This window comes from Ambystoma mexicanum, chromosome 11, assembly GCF_040938575.1.
Source record: "Ambystoma mexicanum isolate Mex_15411 chromosome 11, UKY_AmexF1_1, whole genome shotgun sequence".
NCBI lineage: Eukaryota > Metazoa > Chordata > Amphibia > Caudata > Ambystomatidae > Ambystoma > Ambystoma mexicanum.
This window is the reverse complement of record NC_090934.1, coordinates 1,480,833,989-1,480,858,956: the sequence shown is the minus strand read 5'-3', so window position 1 is coordinate 1,480,858,956 and position 24,968 is coordinate 1,480,833,989. Positions and strand designations below refer to the sequence as shown.

General features: G+C 47.9%; 1 protein-coding gene across 1 annotated transcript in view; it reads left to right on the top strand.

The window, feature by feature from the left end:
• Positions 1–767: 767 nt before the first annotated feature.
• Positions 768–24,968, top strand: part of VPS33B (VPS33B late endosome and lysosome associated) — a 312,860-nt gene continuing 288,659 nt past the window's right edge. The window contains exon 1 of the mRNA XM_069625205.1: positions 768–893. The gene's annotated coding sequence lies outside the window, so the exon portion shown is untranslated. The remainder of the gene's footprint in view (positions 894–24,968) is intronic.

Sequence of the window (24,968 nt, the reverse complement as noted above, 5' to 3'; positions counted from 1 at the left end):
TGCAGCCAGACCTACACAGATGCATGCTGCTCCTGCAGCAGACCTACACAGATTAATGCTGCTCCTGCAGCCAGACCTACACAGATGCATGCTGCTCCTGCAGCCAGACCCACTCATGCTGCTCCTGCAGCCAGACCTACACAGATGCATGCTGCTCCTGCAGCCAGACCTACACAGATGCATGCTGCTCCTGCAGCCAGACCTACACAGATGCATGCTGCTCCTGCAGCCAGACCTACACAGATGCATGCTGCTCCTGCAGCCAGACACTCATGCTGCTCCTGCAGCCAGACCTACACAGATGCATGCTGCTCCTGCAGCAGACCTACACAGATGCATGCTGCTCCTGCAGCCAGACCTACACAGATTCATGCTGCTCCTGCAGCCTGGCAGCCAGACCTACACAGATGCATGCTGCTCCTGCAGCCAGACCTACACAGATGCATGCTGCTCCTGCAGCCTGGCAGCCAGACCTGCCGGTTCCCGAAAATCACGATGACGAGGTCGGACGCTCCGTCTGGTGTCTTGCACAAACGTTCCCTTTACCCCGAAGAAAATACCCTCATTAACCGCGGCAACTCCAGTTCCAGGGCAGGCAGATTGGCTTGCACTAGTAACCGAAGCATTCCCGCCTTCCGACCACTAACATTGCTCACGTGAATCACAATGATGACGTCGGACGCTACGCGAACGGTAGGGTACGTGTCCAAAGTCACGTGAAGAGGAGTGGGCGGGGCGTTGCTATGGTCCGTTTCTCGGCTGGGAACTAGACGCTACCGTGCAGTGACGGCCTGAACGTTACGCGCCCTCACGTGACGAGGCGGCGCGTCGCCAGGGTCCCTTTCTCTAATAGGAAGTGGACACTAATACTGGTCTGCGGCAGCCACCAAACCGTAAGTCCAGGCTGGGGGTCGGCGTGTTTGTGCTCTCTGACTCAAGTGTTGCTGCGTGTTATTACAACTGCTACGAGCTGACGTGGCACACGAAATGTCTTTAAAGCATTTACTCTGCTCATTGATTCAGGACTACAGGTCCCAGAATGCATTGTTTCCCACCACGAGCACCCAGCGCCTGATGCTGGGTCCCATGTGGCGTGGAGTCCTCGAGACACACACTGCCTTTGTCCCGGCAACCTCCTGCTTAAATGTGAAGAGGCACCTTTTTGGCCGACCCTTCGTTTTACCTTCAGGTTGTATATGTTGACTATTATTTGAAAGCATTGATCTGCTCCAGTGCCTTTCGAATAGTGAAACGGTTCATTAGCCCCCACTGCCCCAGGAGCGTTCCTTGCACATGCTGCTGGATGCACACAAGGTTTCCAGACCTGCTGTCCTCTCACACCGTGCGAGGCTCGCTCGCATGCACGCGTCTGGGAGTTCTACCAGCAAGACCTCTTATTTGCAAAGATCACTCGTGTTTTATTCATAATAAACTGAAACCTACTGTCTCACTTAATTCCAAGCTTAGGCAGTGTGCACAGTTTAGCAGTGCTAAGCCTTCCATCTCTCCACCTTTATCTGTGGCCTTCTCCTATCTTCACGGTACTTTGTATGAAGATTTAAAACGAAAACTCGCAATTAAGGAGGGTGCTCTGTCTAGAAGAATTGAGACGAAATCGGGCGTGTGGCAGGGGTGCGTTCTGGCTGCCTGCCTCTTTAATTTATAAGTCTCGGGAGGAAAGCTCAGGGGCAACGTGCTCGCCTTGGAAGCAAAACGACACAGAGCAACTCCCCGGGTCCGCGCTTAGAAACCTCAGGGTATTAAGCGCGTTAGAAATAACCTATCGTATCATATGTGTGCGACATTGACGAATCCCTCCCGCCTTCTTTCATGTCACAGAAATTGGGCGATTTGGAGGTGCCTTGGCTGACCTATGTGGATGACTTCTTGCTCTTCGACAGCACACGGATTGGGCTACAGAGACTTTAAAAAGTTTTCTCTGTTTATGCTAATGAACATTCGCTCATTATTAACCCGGCTAAGACTAAAATCCTTGTTCTGTTGAGGGACAGGAAACAATGGCCTACAGTGTGTCCTTTCGAGACCGTTCTACTTAAACCCAGTGCCATTATTGTCTATTTGTGCCCAACCCGGACTCGGGAACGTTCACCAGGTTTTTCTCCAAAAGGCGTCAGCATTAATGTTCAGATGACTTCCAGGCAATCTTCATTACTCCTAGTCCTTCTGTTCCTCGTCCCAGTACTTATCAATGAGGTGTCCCACCTCCATACAGGAACCTTCTTTCCATTTCTAAAATCTTCAGGCCCCGCCCCCTCCACCTCCCGCCTCTGGGCATAACAGCCCGCCTTCCCCAAGACCCAACAGTACATAACACAGCCCAAAAGGCTCATTCAAAACGGGGAAGGGAGAGGCGGGAAACTGGTGCAGGGATGAGGAAGAGAAGGACTAGGAGTAATTTAGATTACCAGTAAGTAATCTGAGCATTACGTCCACTATTCCTCGTCCCAGCACTTATCAATGAGGCGTGCCAACTCCAGAGAGAATGGGCTAAGCTCAAAGAAAAACACCAAAGGGCAAATGGAAAATGAAACCCGACCAACACCAATCTATTGAAATAGACAAAACCAGACAGTAGTAACACAGTATTTCACAAGAGCGCCACACTCAACACACCCGCCGCAAAACCCCTGCCTCCCGGTAGTGCAGATTCAATTGGTAATGGTTAATGAAAGTGTGTGGATCAGATCAAGTGGCTGCGTGGGAAATGTCCTGGATAGGAACACCGCAAGCCAGCCAAGGATGCAGCCATCCCACTCGTGGACCTGCCCTGCACACCAGATGGAAGGGGCAACCCCACAGAAGAGTACGCCAAAGCAATAGCATCCCGGAGCCAACGGCTGATGGTGGGCACAGAGCCTTCTGCCCGGGGCGTCGCCCCCCCGCCAAAGGTAACAAGGAGGCTAGGGGATGAACGAAAAACCTGAGTACATTCCAAATAGAGCAGAACCACCCGCTGAACATCAAGAGCAGCCCAACGAACATCCTCCGGAGACGAGGGAGAGGGGAAAAAAGGAAGGAAGAACAAGCTCCTGGGCAAAATGAAACTTGGAAACCACCTTGGGAAGAAAGGACGGGTGGCACTTAAGAAACAACACATCGGGGGAAACCACCAGGCTAGGGCGCCTCACAGAAAAGGGCTCCTAGCTCCCCCAACCACTGTGCCAACGTGATAGCCACCAGGAAAACCACTTTCAACGTGAGGTCCCAAAGGGAAACTTCCGACAAAGACTCAAAAGGAGAAGACAACAGAGCCTGAAGGACCAACGGGAGATCCCAGGATGGCAACCCAGAAACAAGGACAGGCCAACTAACGGAACAAGACACCATCAGTCAAAAACGTGGCCCCAATGAATTGAAGGTCCTGGGAGGGCCAGAGATGGGACTTCTTCCGGTTTATGAGAAACCCCAGCACGGCCAGCAGAGCACAAGTAGACTCCAGGTGTCGCAGCAGAAGAACTGTTGACCGGGCCTTCAGGAGCCAGTCGTCAAGGTACGGGAATACTTGAATCACCTGAAAGTGCAGAGCAGCAACGACTGGCCCCAGAACCTTGGTGCAGACCCAGGGAGCCGACTTCAGACCAAAGGGCAAGGTCCGGAACTGGAAATGGTCCTTGCCCACCGCAAACCTGAGAAACCTCTGATGGGCAGACCAAATAGGAACATGTAGGTAGGCGTCCTGACGATCCATGGAAACCAGGAAATCTGAGTCCTTCACCAGACGAATGACCCGCTGAAGACACTCCATTTTCAACCTCCGAGTCAGAATGAGCCGTTCAAGACTTTTAGGTCTATAATCAGACAGACGTAAGGACCCCGAAGGTTTGGGCACCAGGAAAACATTGAAGTAAACCCCCCAATCCCCTTTCCGGTTGAGGCACCCACCGAAGGTCCCTCTTGGAGCAAAGTTCCCAGAGTGTGTGCTGCAAAGCCAATCTCTTCACAGGGCACCTGGGCAGAGGTGTCCGAATCAGACCAGATAGACTGGGAGGGGAGACCAATTCCAACTTGTACCCCCATCCCACCAGACGAATGACCCAGGCATCCCCTGAGAGCCGGTACCATTGCTTCTAAAAGATTGTCAGGTGGCCCCTGACAGGCCTGGTGTCAGGACTTCTGCTGGAGAGGGGGGAAACCGGACCTGAGCGTCACTTCCGCCCAGGCACAGCTCGACCCTGAGGATGGGGGCGAGACCACTGAGGGAGGGCAGATGGCCCTGCAGAACATATGCGAGCAGGGGCAGACTTCTTACGCAGTTGCCCAGCATGTTTGCCCGCCTTGAAGACCTTATGAACCTTGTCCTCCAGGGAACCCCCAAACAGCATCTGTCCTTCAAAGGGAATTTTCATGGCAGCAGACTTCTGTCGGCCATCCGTCTTCCAATGCCTGGTGAGAACGTGTCAACACCCCCACGCGATGGAACCCATGGACATGGCAGCCGCCTTCACACCATCATATGCCAAGTCCAACAAAAACTCCACCTGTGACTTGACGGCCTGCAGAAGGTATGCCGGATCCAAGCCCTTTCTTGCCGCCTTTAGGGCAGACATTAGACTCCCAGGGGCAGCTTCTGCTGTGTATGAGGCATAAATGGCAACCCGCAAAGCCAGATGAGCCCCACCATAAGCCTTCCTCAAGGAGGCATCCACTTTACCATCGTGGGGTGCCACAGAGAATCATCTCGGGCCAAGGATGACCTCCCCACCAACTGGGAATGATGTCATCCACCAAATCCACCTGCGGAAGGGTCACCTCTTCCCCCTGCAAGGGATACAGATTGGCAAAGTACCTGGGAACCGCTGACTTGTCCTGATCAACCCACTCCCTCAAAACCTCAGTCTTAATTTTAGAGAGAAGCGGGAGATCGTTCTGGGGAGTGTGTTTAAACTGCGGCAGAGGGGGGGCTGAACCCCACCAGCCAGGGCAGACGGGGGCTCACAGTCCGGAAACCCCATGTAATGGGACACTTGAAGCAGAACATCCACCTTGGCTTCTTTGTCTAGGTACTTGCCCTTGAATTCCGCTGACCCTGGGGAATCCCCCAGGCTGGAGGAAGAGCCGTCGGAACATGAGGAAGGGGACATCCCCCTTCCACGATGAGGCTGAATCACTTTGTCCTGCAGGGCTCACCGAAAAACACATAGGAGCCGATCCTCAGGAACCCTACTCCCCCTCTGCCTCTTAGCGGGGGAGCGGCCAAGAAGAAGTATACAAAGGTGAAGAAGAGTGGGACTTCACATGGCGAGATTTAGAGGAGCGCTTCCCCATGGTGCCAGCACAAAAACTCAGAAGCTGAGGCCCCAAGCAGATGAGAGCATCCACAGATGAGAAAACAGAGACAAACTCCTCAAGGCCCCTGCACAAATATAATCCGGTAGCGGGGAAAAATCCTGGTTTCTAGGCAACCCAGCCTGGGAGGCCATGTGACTATCATCATAGAGCATCTCCCCTTGCCCCCCGCTCCTGATTACCTCCGCTGGGAGTGAAGAACACCCCGGGCTATGCAGCTCTGGAGGGTGAGCTGCTTCACAAAGCCCCTCCTCCCCCCACCTCGACCACCACCTCGACCACTATGCTTGCAGGGACCGCCCAGAGTGACATCCGCCAACTCGAGCAAGGGACCCTCAAATCCTCCACCATGGCTATGCTGAGGGGGGGCGGACAGAATAAAACAGTCCCTGCCCACAGGCAGGAAGAAATTAACTGTTGGGTCTTGGGGAAGGCGGGCTGTTATGCCTGGAGGTGGAGGGGGCTGGGCCTGAAGATTTTAGAAATAGAAAGAGGGTTCCTGTATGAAGGTGGGACACCTCGTTGATAAGTGCTGGGACGAGGAAGAGTGGACGTAGAGGTAATGAACCAAATGATAAAAATTGATCGCAAATATGGACGTTTTTCGATTAAACCTGCAGTTAACCTCTTTGAGGGGAAAGTAGTCCAGAGCTTACATATGGACTGGAGCACTTTTATGAAATTGGAACTAGGCTTGATTCTTTAGAAGCCTTAATATGGTGACATGTTCCAAAAGCAGCACCTTTTGGCTGCTATAAGATTTGAGCTGGGGCTCCTTTCTTTGGGGTCCCGTGTACAATGGCAATGGCGCCTTTTGGCACTTTTCAGTATAATAATTTCCCCAATTCTATATTCACTCTGAGGAAATGAAAATAAAAAAGTATGGATCAAAATCCTTGGGGGTGGACCCGTGAATTTTGTTGGCCGTTTAAGGCCGAATTGTGAGATAATTTAGAGTGATCTGAATTTGGACATAGAAACTTTGCTTACTAATCCAAATGAGGTCAAACATTCTCTATATGATATGGATTGGGTTAATACCATTGACTGTTTTCATGGTTATGTTTCTATGAGCCACTTGGCACAAAAAGAGAGGAACTATCTCTGCATTTTTATCTTTGTTCCCGAATAAACACTATCGGGCTAGTTTACTGAGATTTCGGTGGAATTTACTTTTGATTAGAGAAGTGCTTTTACGAAATGGAAACATTAAGGAGAGTGAAGCCTTTTGTTGATTCTGTTTGAATAAGGGTTCAACTGAAACCACCCAAAACGTGGTTATCTATTGTGGTGTCGTGAATGTGCAGAGGAAGAAGTATTTGGGGAAGTTGCTCTCTGATATTGACTGGTGTAATGCTGAGCATTTGTGGCGTCTGTTCCTGAAGCCTGGACGTTCCTTAGATGGGTTGCCTATGAAATCGTTTAAATTGGAATGTACTAAATAAACTTTGATTAATGTTTTGTCTGAGTACTTTTTTGGGATATTGATTAAATCTTTTTTTTATACTGTTTAATTCTTCCTTTTGGTATTTTTTACTGCAATGTCTTACGGATGTAACTTATCTTATAGATTTCACTCTGTTTTTATTCATACATGTGTGATTTCTCTGTATCTTGCAATGTTTTTAATGTCTCTCACTTGTTTTGATATTGTAACGGTTTTTGTAAACTACTTACAATAAAAGAGAAACCTTTTTTTCGCAAATCCAAAATTTCTGGATTTTTTGTGAAAGTGTGAGTGTTTGAACAGAGTTATTTTGGTGGATGGATGAGTATGCGAATATGGTTCTATGGGTGAATGATGAGTGGGTGGATAGAAGAGGGGATGAGTACAGATCCCTCAAGTTTCCAATGGAAATGCCTAAGAAGTCCACCCAGTACTGATGTCTTACCCTTTGTATTCTGGAATTTGTAGTTTTTTCTTTCCCATTTGACGGTAGAAAAACTGTAAGTGCCAGACCTCCAAGCAAAAACCGGACTGGATGCCTTCTCACGCATGGCCACGTGGAACTTGGCAGCTCTGCGACTAAGGTTGTATGAGCTTCTAAATATGGGTGGGTGGATTTATGGATGGATGGTGAGTGAACGAGAGGGTGAAGAAAGGTGGATGGATGAATATGGGTAGGAGGATAGTGAGTAGGTGGATATGGTTGGATTAGGGTGTAAATATGTCTGTATGGGTAGATGGAAGAGTGGCTGGGTGAGTAGAATTGTATAGATGGCTGAAAATGGTTACATTGGCTCCAGGGCCCGAAGGAATTTCTAACGCTGTTCGAAGATCTAATCCAGATATGTGGTCTGAGATGTGTTTTGTCCCTTTTAGGGTTAGGGTATTAGCGTTACTGTTTCTCTCTCCACCACGTGGCATAAGGCCTACACTGCCCTTGTGTTAAAGAAAAGGGAGCTGAGATAACATGAGTAATTATAGTTCTATAGCCCAGTTAAATACTTCAAGCAAAGTATTTGCTGATGTTCTGGACAGCTGGGCTCTGACATGAGGTAGTTTGTCAAACAATCAGATTGGTTTCAGAAAAGGTATGGGAACCATGAATAGTGAATTTGTTATTCATTTGCTGGAAGAAAGAGCTTGAGCTGTAATGGGTGTTTTGGTTTATGTTGCTTTTATACATCTATCCTCCGCTCATGACAAAGTCCACCGGGGCATACCGTTGGAAAAATAAAGAGGTGTGATGTTGGTTATGGTTTATTGAAACCTTTATCAGCACCCAGGGTGGGAGAGCCGACCAATCCAGTGGCTCGGATCACAGGCTGAATTCCACGATCCAAGCCTGCGTTCCAAACAATCTGATGGCTGCTCCCCCGTCATGTTCCCCTCACTCTCCTCTTACCTCGGTCATCGTTCTCTCCCCTGCCGACCCCACTCACCTTATTCTTTTGGTGGTGGCTCAACCGCTGCCGACGCTCCAGCCTCCCGGGCCGCCACGGAAATGGAAGAAGTGCTCCCCTTGGAGCTTTGTCTTCCAGCTCCACAGCGACCATCTTAGTTAAGTGTTTGGTATGTATCAACGGGACCGTGCGAGACATCCCATGTATTCATACAAAATGCATTGCTTTCAGCACCCCGGGGTTTCCAGATTGGAAACGCTGGGTGCTAATAGCAATAATACCCGATCTGACCTGCTGGATCGGGTATTATTGCTTAAATGCTTTTACACACAAAAACCTCAGCTAATATCGGCTTAAACATTGAAGGTTACTTCACCAAGATATCCCTACCCAGATAGCTTAAACATTGTGTGCTGGCTCCTTGTGTTTTCAGTCTGTGGGTTTCTGACATGAGGGAGGCAAGAGAGTCGATACTCCATTTTTCTTCAAAATATGCCACGTCCTCTATATCCTGGCTGTCATATGCAGATGATTTTTTTTTGTCCAGGCACCAGAAGGTCCACAGTGACTGCTGCATAGTTTGGGGCATTTTTGGAAATTAACAAAGAGAAACTATCTGGATAAATTATGCAAAGACAAGAGTAATGAGGTTTACCAGAAAGCAGAGAAATCATTACAGGGTATGGATGCTAGCTGACAAAGTAATTGAGCAAGTAAAAGGTATTTGGTTCCTCAGCTTTAATCTGATGACTGGACAGTCTAACAGTAGTACAGCAAGGCAAATGAAAAAATAAGGTTGCTCATTATTAAATCAAAAAAACGGGATGAGAAGGAGGTGGTTACCTCTGAAATGCACGGTAGGTCTATAAACAAAAACTAGTACCTATAGTGCTATGTGGTGTGGACATTTTAGAGGACGATTGTTAGGATTGTCTCAAATTGTTAGATGGGATATATATGGAGATATTTGCTAGGACTCCCCAAGTGTACTCCTAGTGGAGCGATTAGTAGTAAAGCATTGTTCCAAACCCTCAACCAAACCCCTGAAATGCAGCAGCTCAGGAAAAATGTGACCTAATCAACATGCTATTCATTCCGACGGGTCATTGGAAGAACCTCTCCCAGCGTTAGTCCCACTTGTACCCCAGCACGCACACTCCTCCTCCCTCTCCCCCGGTCCTCCTAAAAACACTCACCTCCCTCAAATCTAAATCTTTCTCTGACAATATCATCCCAACCTCCATCATTAAACAATTGATATGCCCAGCACTCAAAACACTCCTGAGCGCCATTGATGCCGCTCTCACTGAAGAGTCATCCCCGGACACCTTCAAGAATGGTCTCATACAACCCCTTTTGAAAACTACTGGCTCATTACCAACCTCCAGCTTAGCAGCAAAATCTTGGAAAAAGTAGTTGCTACACAGAATCGAACAACTATACCTCCTAAATGACTATCATTCAGGGTTCTGCCCCAAGTGTAGCATGGAAACGGCCACCCACCAGATGGTGAATGATGCTCTCCAAATCGTGGTTAAGGGTGAATCATACCCCCTCGTCCACTTGACCTCTCGGCTGTATTCAACACTGTGGACCGCCACATCCACTTCTCCCTCGCCACTGACAGGATGGGAGTATATGGCACTGTCCTGAATTGGTTCGGACAGATGCCAGGCTGTCCAGATGAACATATTGCATTCTAACCGACTCCCAGTTTCCTTCAGAGTCCCGCAAGGCTCATCCTTCCACCAATCCTTTTTTAGTTAACCTTTACATTGCGCCTCTGCATTCTCCTCAAAGGTCCCAATATTGACATTCCTTAATACACGGTCAGTACTCTGTTGTATGGGGGCTGGGTGGAGCAGCAGGAGTGAATGCTCCTTTGAATATCAGGAGTTGAATGGATGTTTTATAGGGAGGAAGTGGACATCAAGAACATTATTCTCAAATTTGTGTGCCTTTAATCTGTTACTATGTTCTCCAATCTGCCATTTCTGCTAACAGGCCTTGCCAGAGAAAGCACCTGTGCATAGCTTTTCCATTTTCATTTCTATATGGCTACACGCACACAATCCAAAAGGAGTGCTAATTTGGCTGCTGTTGCGGAATGTTTACACAAATTCCTACTGCAGTATTATTATCCAAGCACTGCACATGGCCCTCACCGTCAATAATGCAAGGGCACTAGACTATGAACGTGATCACCTGCCTCCACTATGAAGAAGTATGAAGGCCCTTCCATGTGTCTAACAAGAGCAGTCCTGCTGAAAAAGGTGGCAGCAGCTCCCGTAGGACTGCTTCCAGCAGTGCAGCGATTTATACAGAATACAAGGTTCTCCATACTTTCCAGGCGAGGCTTGTTCACCCTTCCTGTCAGTGCCGCATAGCATGGCCTGGTTGTTGTTTACATGAGCAGTAGTGAGAATAACCTCCAAGGAGTGTTCTGCAACTATGCCCAGAAAGAAGTATGAGGAGGGTATTTTGCTGCCATACCTGGCAGCTTGGCTCATTAGCAACTGCCACCACTCCTCCTGAAAAGATCAGGCTATGACCGTAACCACATGCTGGAGAAGAGGGGGCTTGTTGGACTGCCAGTGGGAGTGGCAGCGTTACCAGGAAGCTCTCCCTGCATGGAGCACATGTGGCCCCTGCCTGCTCCCCCTTCCCTGAGTGAAACACTGAGGAGGACACAAGCTGGCAGTGCTGGAAGGCCTAAAATCACGCAGTGACTGCGATCCCCGTAGGCAGCCCTTTTTACGCACTAACATCTTGTGAATAGGACACCTTTAATATTTCCATCTGCATCATTTACACATCAGGCTATTCCTGGCGGCCCCCCCACAAATCACGGAGTCCTCCGCTGACAGCCAACTGGGATGACTCATGCATGTAGGTTATTGATCACTTTAGTTCAATAAATACATTAGAACTAAGATAGTAGTTTTCCATTTAAAGATGTCTCTCGCCGGGTCAGTGCCGGCATCCATTAGTCTTGGTGATTATGCCGGACATTGGTCACATGACGGTCCTTGGCCTTTAAACACGAGTGAGGAGCAGCACGAGAGGTTGCTGCGCTTCAGCTTGTATTTAACAATTGACAACGGTAAGATTTTGAATTTAGATATAGTTTAGTTTCAATTATGGACTTTGAGTTTGGGGTTTTTAGAATGTCCTTTTGATAGTCAGTTGGCATGATGTATTTATTACAGGGACTTGGCGCCTTAGCATGGTGAACCAGATTGGGACATTCCAGTTACCTTGAAGAGGATTGGTTATCTTGATTCCTGGTAAGATTTCTAATTTGGTATACCATGGGGTAATGGTGTGATAAGTTGTTTGACTGTCAGTCTTTTTGATACCTGTTCGGTTTGGTTACAGAATTGGAAAATTACTACCACTTCTCGTGGGCGTAGGATGCATAGGGTCTGTAACTTTTCATTTACTAATTGATACATTTTTAGGTAGTTTTGAGAACTGGGCCCATTTCGTTTTTTACTTATATTCTTAGGCGAGAAGGTTTAATTCCCCTGAAGAAGGAATTGTTGTATTTTTGTCACATGTGAACTTAATGACCTTCTTCCCCATAGACCAGCCAGGGATATGAAAAGAATCATATGTCCAATCGCCGAGGCAAAAGGGAAGGAGAAACACTGGGTGCTGTTCTGGAACCCGCCAGCTGCAAAAAAGAATGAGTACGTCAATGACCCAAAAGTTCAAAGCGGCACGTAGTAAGCAACTTAGACAGAGGATCACCCGCAATGAGCCAGGAGGAAGGATCACCCAAGAGGTAGCGAAGTAGCACGTTAATGGAACCTAAGCCTGTACAGAACAAAGACGCTACTAAAGGGAATAACTCCTGAGCGGCACAAGGGAGCAACTAGAGGAGTAGGGACAAGGTATATGGGATTGTTCCAGAGTTCAAGTCCGATGGCCAAATCCAAAGGATGATCCAGGTGAAGTCCAATGTTCAAGCACAACCGATGCGAAGTCCAGAATAATCCAGAGCAGTGTCCAAAAGTGTCAACATCCAGTAGTGGCAAATCACTAGGCAAAGTCGAGGAGGCAAATGTAGGTTCAGAGGCACAGAGAAATCCCAGGAAGCAAGGATGCATGAAGGTAGCCACACACTGCGAAACAGCAGAGAAGCAGGAAGCAGCATTTCTCCCTTGTTTATATAGGAATTGGAAGCCTACATGCAGTACGCATCACATGACTCGCTATGCAGTCACGTGATCATAATCATGCAGACGACTCTGGTGCAGAGAGTGGGTACAGTGCACTGCACTGCCCAGACGCCATGGGAGCTTCCTTGGAGGCCGTGCCCATGTGGACAGCCTCCACCCAGGGCGCCGAGCAGCGAAGGAACTCAGAGGGCCGCAGGCGTCCTGTTCTGGACCACCTCCCCCGTGTGTAGCGGGCGCAGCAGCAACTCCCAAAAATAAGGAGGGTGCACCTTGGAGTTGGCCGTGTGACAGGATCCACTGATCCAAAACGCATTGGGCTAAAAGTTTGGAAGTGGAAGACATCCGCAGAGAGTTATTTGTTCATTCAGAAAGAACCTTCTTTACCTTTGGAACACTGTACAATGTATTAGGACGAAAGTATGTATTAGTGTTAGAAACATTTGTGGTATAAGCATCTTGAAATGAAAAAGATGTTCTGCTTTATATTTGAACATCAGCCCGATAAGCTGCTTGTAAAAGTAATTTAATTTGTTTTGATTAGTAAAATGATTTTATGAGCTTTGATTGACATTGACTTTGAATTATACGGTGGTTGCCCAAGTGAGTGCTTCTGGGCTTCCCACTAGGGTTAGTGGGTTCATATGCTTTGCTCCTGCTCAATGGCAGGTTTGGGACTATCAGCCTGATTTGGAAGACGGACACAGTACTGTGTAAACAAGTGTCTTGGCCAAGGGCTGCATTTGTTTTAGTGGACCTAACTGTACCAGTACTTCTCAACAGTTCTGCAATATTTTTAGACACAATATCCTCATTGCTCAGCATAGCTCCCATACCTTTTTCATGAGGCAATGTCAACTAGTCGCAGCATGGCTGATGCACATGTGGTTTCATTACACCCACATTTATTAGCAAGACTGTGTTGAGTTCAGTACTTGAATTTATCAACAGGGTTGCTGTAATGACACTGGGCCTCATTACACGGTAGGCGGTAAGGGTTTACCGGTACCGGTATTTTACCGGTACCAGTATTTTACCGGTACCGGTAAATCCTTACCGACTTACTACCAGGTCCCTTTGCAGGTTGGGGATTTTAACGCCTGCTTTTTGCAGGCATTAAAAACCAACCCGCAAAGGGACCTAGGGAGCTAATTACGGTACCGCAATTAGCTCCTTCCCCATTCCCATTATGCCCTATGGGGCAAAAATGGGGAAGGGCAATGGTGGAAGGGGGAATTACCGCCACTCCAACCTTGGAATGGGGCGGTAATCCCCCTTTCCACCAAGGCGGTGCCGGTATTTTACCGGCATGAACCATGGCGCTAATTGTGCCATGGTTCACCGCCTACCGTGTAATGAGGCCCACTGTCTTAACAAGTTTTGGCAGTCCCAGTAGAGAGCTAAAGTACTGAAGAAGAGCTCTGTCAGAGCTCTTCTTTCCATTTGCCTCAGCTGGTGAGATGCACAATGGTGGACAGTGTGAGACGACTGTATTGCTGTGGTAGTCTTCAAGCCAGCCTGCTCTCAGTTTTGCGCTTTTCGTGAATTCTGCTTCTCCTATGGTTGACCGGTGAGTGACACGGCCCACAATCTAGCACCTTTCAAAGGCACCAGCCTCATTATAACTCTCCTGATTCACATGTAGGATTGTCCATTCATAGTGATTTTAGAGTTTGGGATTAGCCATTCACTACGGGTAAGATTTGCATGGGACTGCCAGTGTCCCAACCATACAGGACGTTCAGTGTCAACAGCCTGTCAGGGAATTTAGTTAACTGCTGGTTCCAATCTTTTTGGCAGTTCACTGAGTTAATGAGTCTGCAGCAGAAATATGTATTTAATATGGAAATAGCAATACTGAATTGTGGCAGAACTGACTTAGCTTTTAGGAAGGCTAAGTGTTCAATGGTTCAGAACACACTTGTTGAATCAGGGCTGCCTTACTTCTAATGGCTCAGAACACACGTCTCATCGGGGCAGCCTTACTTCGAATGGGCCAGAACACACGTCTCATCAGGGCTGCCTTACTTATAATGGCTCAGAACACACGTCTCGTCAGGGCTGCCTTACTTCTAATGGGCCAGAACAAACGTCTCATCAGGGCTGCCTTACTTCTAATGTTTCAGAACACACGTCTCATCAGGGCTGCCTTACTTATAATGGCTCAGAACACACGTCTCATCAGGGCTGCCTTACTTATAATGGCTCAGAACACACGTCTCATCAGGGCTGCCTTACTTATAATGGCTCAGAACACATGTCTCATCAAAGCTGCCTTATTTATAATGGCCCAGAACACACGTCTCATGCTTGCTGCCTTACTTATAATGGCCCAGAACACACGTCTCATCAAGGCTGCCTTACTTATAATGGCCCAGAACACACTTCTCATCAGGGCAGCCTTACTTATAATGGCCCAGAACACACTTCTCATCAGGGCAGCCTTACTTATAATGGCCCAGAACACACGTCTCATCAGGGCAGCCTTACTTATAATGGCTCAGAACACACGTCTCATCAGGGCAGCCTTACTTATAATGGCCCAGAACACACGTCTCATCAGGGCAGCCTTACTTATAATGGCTCAGAACACACGTCTCATCAGGGCTGCCTTACTTATAATGGCTCAGAACACACGTCTCATCAGGGCTGCCTTACTTATAATGGCTCAGAACACACGTCTCATCAAGGCTGCCTTACTTATAATGGCTCAGAACACACGTCTCATCAAGGCTGCCTTACTTATAATGGCCCAGAACACACATCTCATCAGGGCAGCCTTACTTATAATGGCCCAGAACACACGTCTCATCAGGGCAGCCTTACTTATAATGGCTCAGAACACACGTCTCATCAGGACAGCCTTACTTATAATGGCTCAGAACACACGTCTCATCAAGGCTGCCTTATTTATAATGGCCCAGAACACAAGTCTCATGCTTGCTGCCTTACTTATAATGGCCCAGAACACACGTCTCATCAATGCTGCCTTATTTATAATGGCCCAGAACACACGTCTCATCAGGGCAGCCTTACTTATAATGGCCCAGAACACACGTCTCATCAGGGCAGCCTTACTTATAATGGCCCAGAACACACGTCTCATCAGGGCAGCCTTACTTATAATGGCCCAGAACACACGTCTCATCAAGGATGCCTTATTTATAATGGCCCAGAACACAATCTCATCAGGGCAGCCTTACTTATAATGGCCCAGAACACACGTCTCATCAGGGTAGCCTTACTTATAATGGCCCAGAACACACGTCTCATCAAGGCTGCCTTATTTATAATGGCCCAGAACACACGTCTCTTCAGGGCTGCCTTATTTATAATGGCCCAGAACACACGTCTCATCAGGGCAGCCTTACTTATAATGGCTCAGAACACACGTCTCATCAGGGCAGCCTTACTTATAATGGCTCAGAACACACGTCTCATCCGGGCAGCCTTACTTCTAATGGCTCAGAACACACGTCTCATCAGGGCAGCCTTACTTCTAATGGCTCAGAACACACGTCTCATCAGGGCAGCCTTACTTCTAATGGCTCAGAACACACGTCTCATCAGGGCAGCCTTACTTCTAATGGCTCAGAACACACGTCTCATCAGGGCAGCCTTACTTCTAATGGCTCAGAACACACGTCTCATCAGGGCAGCCTTACTTCTAATGGCTCAGAACACACGTCTCATCAGGGCAGCCTTATTTATAATGGCCCAGAACACATGTCTCATCAAGGCTGCCTGATTTATAATGGCCCAGAACACACGTCTCATTAGGGCTGCCTTACTTATAATGGCTCAGAACACACGTCTCATCCGGGCTGCCTTACTTATAATGGCCCAGAACACACGTCTCATTAGGGCTGCCTTATAATGGCTCAGAACACACGTCTCATCAGGGCTGCCTTACTTATAATGGCCCAGAACACACGTCTCATTAGGGCTGCCTTACTTATAATGGCTCAGAACACACGTCTCATCCGGGCTGCCTTACTTATAATGGCCCAGAACACACGTCTCATTAGGGCTGCCTTATAATGGCTCAGAACACACGACTCATCAGGGCTGCCTTACTTATAATGGCTCAGAACACACGTCTCATCAGGACAGCCTTACCTATAATGGCCCAGAAAACATGCGTCATCAGGACAGCCTTACCTATAATGGCCCAGAAAACATGTGTCATCAGGACAGCCTTACCTATAATGGCCCAGAAAACGTGCGTCATCAGGACAGCCTTACCTATAATGGCCCAGAAAACATGTGTCATCAGGACAGCCTTACCTATAATGGCATTCAGTGCAGGTAAAGAATCTGCTGATACAGACTGTAAATCTGAAATTTCCAGCCTAACTCAAAAAGGCAGGTTTACACATATTTAAAAGTACCCACTCTGCCACATTCGAACAAGTCTGGTCCCCCTTCATGCACTACACAGGGAAATACCCGGGCCTAGCGGGACAGCCCCCCAACCTTCGCTGGATGGGGGTTCAGACTTAGCCGGGGAAGCTGGATCAGGAACCATCGCTGCCGGCGGCAAACATAACTAGGACAGACCCAGCCCTCCGGCCGATGCCCCGAGATTCAGGGAGACCGGCTCTGAGCCAGATCCCCTCACCCGAACACGCGGCAAGCCCCGCCACTCGAACTGTCAACCTAAGACATTCAGCTCCCCTGACGCCCCCCCCCCCTGTGGATAGCTCCCCCGCTGTCTCCCCCCCCCCCTATAGACCCAAAGACTCGCCTACTGCTGGGCCTAATTTCTGTTCTGTTCAGGTTTTATTTTGTTACTTTTTTTCGTTGTGATACACTACTTGCTAGCCTTTTGCGAAAGGCGTCTCTCGATGCAATGTTAAGCTGTCATGCATAAAATCCAATAAAAACATATTTGAAAGAAAAAAAAAAGTACCCACTCCCCGATGTTCAACTGAACTAGATTTGTAGATGGAAAGTGCTTTTTCAGCTATTTGAATATTTATTTTTACTCGGCCAAAAGCCAAATAAAAAACGGAGAGAGAGAGAGGCAATTCCGAACCTAGGTGATACATGGCAACGGGGGTGGATGGGAGCAGACAGAGAAACAGAGAACAAAATAGACACCCCTAAAGAGGAGGAAGAGCAAGAACAATAGAAAGAGAGATCCAGGGGCTACAGAGGGTTGCACAACACAAACAATGAGCATAAGGAAGTGGAGGTAAATAATAGGTGAGAGACAAAAACCAGCAATAGGAGTGTGAGACTCAGAACAAAAGAGAAATTAAGAGACAGGACAATAAGGAAATATAGATCAGCACAAGGTGGGAGGGATGGAAATGGAAAAAGCGAGACAGAAGTAATGAAGGTCAGTGTCATTATGCCTACCCCCGGGCATCATGACCAAGGCCCTCAGCTCCGGGAGCAGGCATCCAGACATTTGTTTAAACCTCAGCAGCCCCGGCTAGGGGCTGTCTGGGTTCAGTCCTGGCGCCTTAGGCGCCAGGCTCATCATAGAAATCAGTCCTGGCGCCATAGGCGCCAGGCTCATAGACTTTACTTACCTGATGCAGACCATGCTGCTAGTGAGTCCAAGCCAACGTGAGGCCTGGATGGGACTATTTTGTTACAGGGACTATTTTTTACTCAGGCGTGGCTCTAGGGAACTTCTTACCTGGAACTACTTTGGAGGCTATTTAAACCACACCCGAACAGCAGCACATGCTTCGTGTTATCCTGCATCCAGCAGCGTGACGCTCACCGTGCCTGCAGCCAGCATCCAGTCTTCTGCCACGCCTGCGTGCCTGCAGCCAGCATCCAGTCTTCTGCCACGCCCGCCTCGAATCCGGAGCTCCTAGAATAAAGAAGAAGAAAAGGACATGGTTAGAAAACGAAATTATTTCAAATTCCTCACCTAATTTCGGAAACATTTCATCTCTGGACCTGGAAGGTACATCAGTCCTGCATGCGTCGCTTCGCCAGCTCCAGCACGGCGCCATACTCGCCAGTTCTCACAGCATCTTTCGATCCGGCACTGTCTCCATCATTTCTTCGCCGTAATCCGGCACCTGGGGGACACAAGAAAAAACAACGTGAGCCAAGGGAATCAACAAATACAACCTCTTACCACCATAGACTTACCACCGGCGGTATTATTCCATAACTCTCCACATTTTCATATGCCGCATCTGTAAAGAGGGAGAAAAACAACACGTTAACGCATGCAATAGTTACCGGACAGCGTTGGGTAACACAGACTCTTACCTGAACGCCAGCAGCAGCTACGAGACCTTCTTCTCACGAACTCAGTTGCAACTTAAGGAAGGAAGGGGACAAGAGTGAACATCAGGCACATTGAACTCTTTGAACTTGATACTTACCAATCCCGCCAGGGACTTCAGAGTCAATACTTACCGGAACTCTCCCAACGCCTTCAAACCAGTGAAGTAACTGGTATCTACGCACCCCTGCAAGACACGCAGGATGGAGAGCTCATCTTTTACAAACATAAGGTGAGGTTACTAAGGGGATATCGGAGGTGATTAGTGGGGGAGAGCGAGAACAGTTGGGAGGCCATCACTAAAACCCACAGGTGGTTAATCCCTGTCCCCACTTGCAGGAAAATACTTCTTCGGGTCCAGCAGACAAGACTAGGCGGGCCAGTCCAGACAGTCATCTCTGCACTACGCATCACGTTGAAGGAGACCACAGCTGTCCGGGTCCGATCGACACCCCTGTGGGGTCCAGGTGAGCATAACAGTCAGTAACATAAGAGACAGTGGGAGAAACAAATCAACAGGAGAAGCTCTAACAGAGAACCATGAGAAAGGCTAGAGAACCAAAGTAATATCACATGAGTGAAGAAGGGGGGATTACGAGGAGCAATAGACTAAGGAGTTACAGAGACAGCAAGACAGGAAAGAAGCATCAATAATAGTGTGCAGCAACAGGAGAGACACAGAGCAATATACCACAACAACAGGTGACATAGCAGCACTCAATAGTGAAAAACACAGCGACAGAATGTGCGAGAAGCTGTGAAATAGAGGTAGTGCCAGGCAGGAAGAGTAGGAGTGAGAGGCAGAGATGTGATTCTGCTAGAGAGGGACTTGAGTTATGAATGCCCAATGTAACTAGCAGGCACCTGCTTCTGGATCAGTAGGAGTTCTTAACAGAGTTTCTGTGTCCATGTTTTGTCATGAAGATGCAGCTGGTTAGCACTCACTGTCCAGTTATTATGTGGCAATTAAAATACATTATTTGAAGTGTGAGAAACCAAAGGGTGTCTCACCCGCTAGTTCTCAGGGACTTGTCATCCAGGTGGCCAGGACACGGCCATTGCCTTCGGATCCAGTTCCTGGGGGTGGACCAGTGCAGGAGGATCACCTGTGTGATGGGGGCTTCGGGGAGTGGGGATGAGACAACCAATGGTGAGACTCAGTTTTCCCCCCTTTTTTGTTCATCTACCCCATTCTATTTTATAGAATTTTCCGAAGTCCCAACTCCCCTAAACACTGGGCTGAGAAAGAGGCCGACTGAGAGTGCCCAGACTAACTCTCTCACATCGTACTGAACATGTCCTGTTAATCGGGTCAGGCAAAGTCAGGCACTTTACACTAAGTGCATGCACCTGATACCAGTTAGCTTTCCGCACACAAATAAAAGGCAACACCTAGAGACACACCCTGAGCAAGGCAGAACACGGGACGAAGGCACACTCACTGGAGCAGAGCAACGGATCAAGAGACAAGAGCAGCGGGCCGAAAACCCCATGGGTTCACTACTGGGGGTCGTTGCCTCCGACAGACTGTGAAAGACACATGGAGAAGGCAAGATCCCAAAAGTGAAGATTGCATTGTTTTCCGAGGACGCCAGCAACCATCCCAGGTGAACGGCAGAGTTGGGGAGGCAAAGCCAAGCCTGTGGTCCTATTGAATTGAAAATAGCAAAACAAGAAAGAAGCGCACACAGCCGGTGAGTTGGCAAGCGACCTGAGAGACCGGTGTGTGTTAAAGCAAATGAAGTAGCAACATTATATCACAAGTGAAGGCTGCACACGTGTGGATGAAACGCGAAGAAAGGCAGACCTGTGAATGAACTGTGAAATAAAAAGTAGCTGTGAGATCAGCGATACTATGTAACAGAGTGGTTTGGCAAAAGGAAGTAGCCCAATCGAAAGTCTCAGAGAAAGGTACATTGTTTGAAGTTATAAAGCAAACAGACAGCAAAAGATAATTAAGTGAAAGAAAACGTGAACTTTGAGTCATAAGTGGTCCTGCGGTGGTCTGGTAAAAGAACCATGCACATTCGAAAGTCTTGATATCGAAAGGGGTCCGAACCTGATTGAGTGAGACCTGAATACAATACGCTTGGGGAAGGGAGCCCCCTCGCAGGTTTGTGTTGAACTGTGATGTGAGAGGTCTGAGCCTGACAGAGTGGGATTTACGTGAACTGTGTGCTGTAAGGTCTGAGCCCGGCAGAGGGGGACCTTTGTGAACTTTACGTTGGAATACATTTTGAAAGTCAAGAAAGAAACTTTAACTTGGAAGGCCAGGCGGACCTCAATCCACGGTTTGGAACTGCTTTGAGTGTTAGAAACCGAGCCAGAGTGTGTCGTCCTGCCTTCAAGGACAGTCTTACTGCGTGAGGTTTAACGTGAGGAGGAGAACTGGTTCAAGTACCTTTATTCTTTTGAACACTGATTTTTCCTTTGCATACATTTACACCTTTTGTACAAGAAATAGGGCAGGCATTAGGTTTTGTTAGCATAGGCCATTTTGATTTGACAGTCTAGGACTGTTTTATTTATCGTTTGATGGTCGAGAATACTTCTGTCTTAGTTATAGGGCAGGATAGGAGTTTCTCCAAACCCAACATTTTTCAATAAAGGTTTTACAAATTGTATCCATTGTGTCAGTGATACCATGCCTTCCCTACAGAAGTCAGATAAGTTTGATATACAACAATTTTGTTTATAATGTTGTCAAAACCATTTAAACTGGATGTACACATTGGATAGATGCAGGGATCAAAAGTAAGATTGGATAATCAGGAGCTAAAAGCAGCTCCTGGGTATTGTGAAGGCATCATAAAGCAAACACACACAACAGATTTCAAAGTTCAAACAAAAGACCTTTATTAACTCAAATTAAAGTTCTGAGCTTCTTCCAGCTCCTGGTTTGCTCTTAGCTCCCTTACCCAAGTTCAAGACAGTTCCAACCAAAATGGCCTCAGGGTTCCCTTCCCCAACCCTTCCCCAAGTTCAACACAATTCCACACAAAAGGTCTTGGGGTTCCTTTCCCCAAGTAGGCAGTTTGTCTGGTTTCAAGTTCAATCACATCCACTTGTTTAGTTTGCCATCTCGTTCTGTCACTTGAACAATCTTAGGCCAACCAGCCTCAGGCTCTAGACTTCCCTTCGTTTACTCCTCGGTCTAGGCACAGTTGTCAGAGCACACGGTCCACCCATCATAGGTCGCGCAACTGATAACCCATGGCACTTTACAACAGTTAATTCTTTCTCATATGACTTCCTTGACAACACAGGTTTCCGTTCTGCATCTATGTCATAAGTCCAAATATGCTTCTGGTTTACTTCGGTGGCTTCTTGCCTTTACCAACATGTAGCTCTCACATACTTTCCTTTGTGGTATTTCTCCCACCTTGCTTCCACACTATCCAATAGTGTTTTGCTTTGTACCTGTTTAACTTTGTTCATAAATGCTGTCTCTTTAAATTCATCTTGTTCGCAAATGCACATCACCTGCTGTTTCATTTGTGTAATATTTTCATATCTGTTTCTTAGTTCAGCATTCAAAACTCATTACATGCTTGACAAGTTGTTCGGTATTCATATAATTTTGCGTGACTGGCCTGAGTGATGCCTCCCAGTCACTCACCGGTGTGTGACCGCTCCTCCGGGTGCTCTGGTTTCACTCTCTGGTTCTCGCTGGCTCCACTCTCACTCCAGCGGAGTTCCGGCAAGCAGCGCTCGCTTCCTCCAGACCTTCCTGCAGTGGTCAGAGGCATCTCTGTGTCCCCCACTCCCAACGGAAAACACACATCAATGGGCTCTGCTCAGTCCCAGACCCTCTCGCGGCCTGCTCTTTCTTCGGCGTCTTTCTGGATTCTCTGCAGTCTGCAACCTTTTGCCTGGCCCATATTCTACCTGCTCCACCTCAGATTTCCGTGCTCTCCTGCCCAGCTGCTTCTCCTCTCTGCTGCTTCTCCTCTCTGCTGGTTCTCCTCTCTGCTGGTTCTCCTCTCTGCTGCTTCTCCTCTCTGCTGGTTCTCCTCTCTGCTGCTTCTCCTCTCTGCTGCTTCTCCTCTCTGCTGCTTCTCCTCTCTGCTGCTTCTCCTCTCTGCTGCTTCTTTCTCCTTTTATACAGCTGCAACCATTTCACAGGTTGCAGGTGTGAGTTTTTAATTCTTATTTGCCTGACCATCGTTATTGGGACATGCCGACCATCACAATAGTCCTGAGGCCTGTTCCTTGTCTCGGTACCAGAGAGGTGACATGACATGTTAGTGTGCACTACTCCTAGTCGCCTCTTCCTCGTCCTAGTACTATAATGGTCTGATGAGGGAAAATGAGGGGAGATGGTTTGCAACAGCCTATAAAGGCAGGGGAAGGGTAAGGTTGGTTCTCACCAGAAAAAGAGGGATACCATGTCTCGCCTGCGGATATCCTCCCGCCAATCCCCATGGACTCTCCACCCAGGTGATCCTCGCTCGCATCTCCACCCCCAGAGGCAGGACCCAAAAGCGATGGCCTTTCCCTGGCCACCTGAGAAGAGGATCCAAGGGGAGGAGGTGTGAGGATACCCTCGGGTTTCTCACAGTATCCAGCATTAACCAGTGACCAGAAGCTACAACTGGGGAACAAGGTGATAGTAAATTCTGCAAATCTAACTTCCACATAAGATGCAAACATAATTGTGTCCATTATCTATGCTTTAAATGTCATATAGATGTGTCCTAATGTTTATTTATAGATTGTCCAAAACGAACAGTGTTACATTCACATAGATGTGTTTGTTAGGCATCAGTTGGCCAACAGAGCCACAAATAGCTACTGCTAGCTGTTGGTGTCAAGCCAACCAGGCTCTCTATGCTACAAGCAGGAGCTAGATAGCTCCCAGCTCCCCTCAATTTCAAACCCCGATAGATGTCCAATACCTTTCACTCGCTTGCGTAGGAGAACACTCATTTTTACTCTCTCTTGAATTCCGATTTACTTTGTAATCCTAAAAATGCGGAGTAAAATGCTCCTGCTCAAAAGCCTACAAGGAGCTCTGCCTGCACGTGTAGTTTTGGACAAGCTGAGAATGTAGTGGGTGGGAATAGCATGGCCATGGGCAGTCATTTGGATAGTGAAAAGCCAAATAACACCCACATGCTGGGTAATGCTCATCGTACCCACCTTCCCTCTATCAAAACTCTCATGCCAATACATTTTCCACACAAGGTGGCAGTAACTTGAAACCTTTGCAGAAATAAAAAGTGCTGGTGCACACAAGTTGTTACTCCCTGCCACCCTTACTGAATAGGTAATACATTGCAACTTTAAAAGCCACAACAGGCACACCTTACATTACAGAGGAAATCAATGAAATTAAATCTAGGACTAGAGATTTAATTGAATTGATATTTTATTCACACATTGTTTCAGAGCGCGACAAGGCAAGGGAGGGGAACATGGGAGAACAAAACAACGATCTTACTAGGCCTATTGACATTAAGAATGCGCAAGTGCATGGGAAAGGGGAAAAGTGCCTAGAAGGGGGAGAAGAGTAAAGTGCGGAACAGAGGAGAGAATTGATAAATAATAATAAATAAAATAAATAAATAAAGACAATAAACGGTGGTAGTGCAGCCAGCAAGTGGCAAGTGCTGGGTTTAGTAGGGTATATCTGATAAGTGCATAGGAAATGGGGGCGGGGGGTTACTGTATGGGCACAGATACAGACCCCAGTGCAAGGGGTGGCCCTGAGGCAGTGCAGGAGGATGGCAGGGTGAGCAGGTACCTGGGCCAGAAGGACAGAGGGTAGCCAGGTGCACAATGCCTAGAGAGAAAACAGATCAGCAGGGGAGAAGGGGGGCAAAGGCAGAGGCAAAGAGGAATGTCTTGAGGTGCTTCCGGAACCAGAGATGGTTCTCCTCAAGTTTCAGAGTGGCAGGGAGGCTGTTCCAAAGGGAGGCCCCAGCCAAAGACAGACATCTACCCCCAGCATGTTTCTTCGAAAAATGACCCTGAGGGAGTTGGAGGCAGAGGAGCGAAGAGCTTGAGAAGGCAGGTATTTACAGAGGGGTAGTTCAAGGTATTATGGACCCAGGCCCCAGAAAGCCTTGTGGACAAGGCAGAGAGTTTTAAATGTAATCCTTGCATCCACTGGGAGCCAATGAAGGGATTTCAGAGCTGGAGGGATACAATCCCAGGGCTTGAGGCCAAGGACAAGTCTTGCAGTCCTGTTCTAGATTAGTTGTAAAGGGCGGAGAGTGGAGGCAGGTAGATTTAGAAAGAGGCTGTTACAATAGTCCAGCCTAGAGGGAACCAGAGCTTGGGAGACAGTGAGCTTCTGGGGGAAGGAGAGGAAAGGCAGAGTACCTCTGAGAAGGTGCAGTAGGAAGTTTGACTTTTTAGAGACATCCGAGATG